The sequence below is a fragment of the Arachis ipaensis genome, chromosome B09, assembly GCF_000816755.2.
Source record: "Arachis ipaensis cultivar K30076 chromosome B09, Araip1.1, whole genome shotgun sequence".
In the NCBI taxonomy this organism is placed as follows: domain Eukaryota; kingdom Viridiplantae; phylum Streptophyta; class Magnoliopsida; order Fabales; family Fabaceae; genus Arachis; species Arachis ipaensis.
The window spans coordinates 145,796,827-145,798,812 of NC_029793.2; positions in this window are offsets into that span (position 1 = coordinate 145,796,827).

The window sequence follows — 1,986 nt, forward strand, 5'->3', positions numbered from 1 at the left end:
TGTTTGTTAATAATATTATATTGATTATTTTAAAAAATAATTAAATAATAATAAGAAAAAATAATTAACAAATAAGTCAATAATCCAAAATCCTAAATCGGTAAGCCTACCCATAACAACGGTAATAATTAGTTTAATGATTTTTTAATTATCACATAAACACTCATTTTTAACTAATTAAACCAACAATCAACTGCAAAAATACAGTATTTATCTCCTGCAAAAACAAACCCCAACGCAGACGTGGGCCCCATGCCCAACATCCTTTGGCATTGACCCCATGTGCACATCCTCCTGCTTTGACAAGTGGCTTTCTATATATGTAGAAAAATTTCTCCATCTACACCGTAGCAAAACCCATAAAGTTAACTATTTTTTTGGTGACTATAAAGTTAACTATTTAACACTATTGTAAAAATAAAACGTTAGTTCTAAAGAAGAAAAAAATTAAATCACTGTCAATAACGAATCTGATTTTTCATTTATAATTATAAAAGATTATGTATGTGTATACGTATATCTAATTATACAACTCGTTATCTCACTTTTGAATTTGTCTAATGCATGATAATTAAATCAAATTCAACTTAGCGCATAATAACATATTTTTGGAAGATACATTTTTATATTGTAGGGTAAGTAGTGCAGCTAATCTAAAATTATTGAAATTGAAAAGGCAATAGATGCTTAAAATATTATATTGACAGGGATGGTAAAGCAATTTTAGCAAAATGCTATTTGTACACTAAAATCAGTCACTAAAATTAACCATCAATGTATTTGTGTATAAATACATGTGTAATTTAATTTATTTTCAATATGAATTTATATTTCAACATGTATTTTATTATGGTGACTGACTTTAGTAACTGATTTTAGTATAAACGTAGCATAATTTCAGGAACAATTAATTAAAAGATGAATAAAAGGGGGTACTAGCTACTTGTCATGACGAAAGCTTGATAGCGACCAAATATAGAAATTATAATATAAGCCCCACTAATATATGCATACATTTCAATCTTCCCATGTAGACGTGGGTCATAGAAAAGATAATTTGTACCATACTTAACGTATTTGGTCCATTCATATGTTGAATTGTGAAGTCTAAGTTAGTAAGAAAAAGAGCAATAATTACATTTAATTTCAATATATAGGTAGGTAGGGGAGCAAAGAATCAAATTAAAATGACAGAATGAGATGTTATATTTTATGTCATTTTCTGAGGCATGTACTTACTATATTGAATAATAGATCTACTTCGAAGTTGTACATTGCGTGACTATGAGTTTCACCCTTTTCCACGCACGTATATATATGCTAGTGGTTAATATAAGTTCTTTATCATCATCATATTTGTCTGGTTCTGATCTAATTTGCATTTGGGAGTCCGGGTAAGTCATTGAAGTTATTGAATAGGATTATATTAGATAATTAATGATTTTTTTGAACAACATGAACAATCATTAATAAAATAAAAATATATTATACTTTTAAATTATTCACCTAAATTTTAATATTAGAATAATCATCCATACACTTAGTAAAATAAATATCCAATATATTTATTATTCATATTGTTTAGTATTTTTATTGTCTATTTATACTTTTTCTATTTAATAAATACTTGAAACATAATAAATTATTGAAATCGAAAAGTAATTATTAATTAAAATACAAAAATAAAATTTAAAAAATACTTATTATAACAAATAGAATATAATTTTATATTGTTATTTAATTATAACAAAATTACCGAGTCGGTTTTGATAATTATGAAATATTGTGTTAAATCATAAACCCCACACATGACAATAATGTGTAGCCCACCAGCATGTGTAGTTTTTTGTTTCCTTTCTCTAGGCCTAAGATGGGCCAATAATGGCCCATATATTTTGTCATATCCACAACTGCTTATGGATTATTTGTGATTGGTTGTTAATAATGGGCCCATCCAGTGCCAATTTTTGATTAAAAATATCTAGG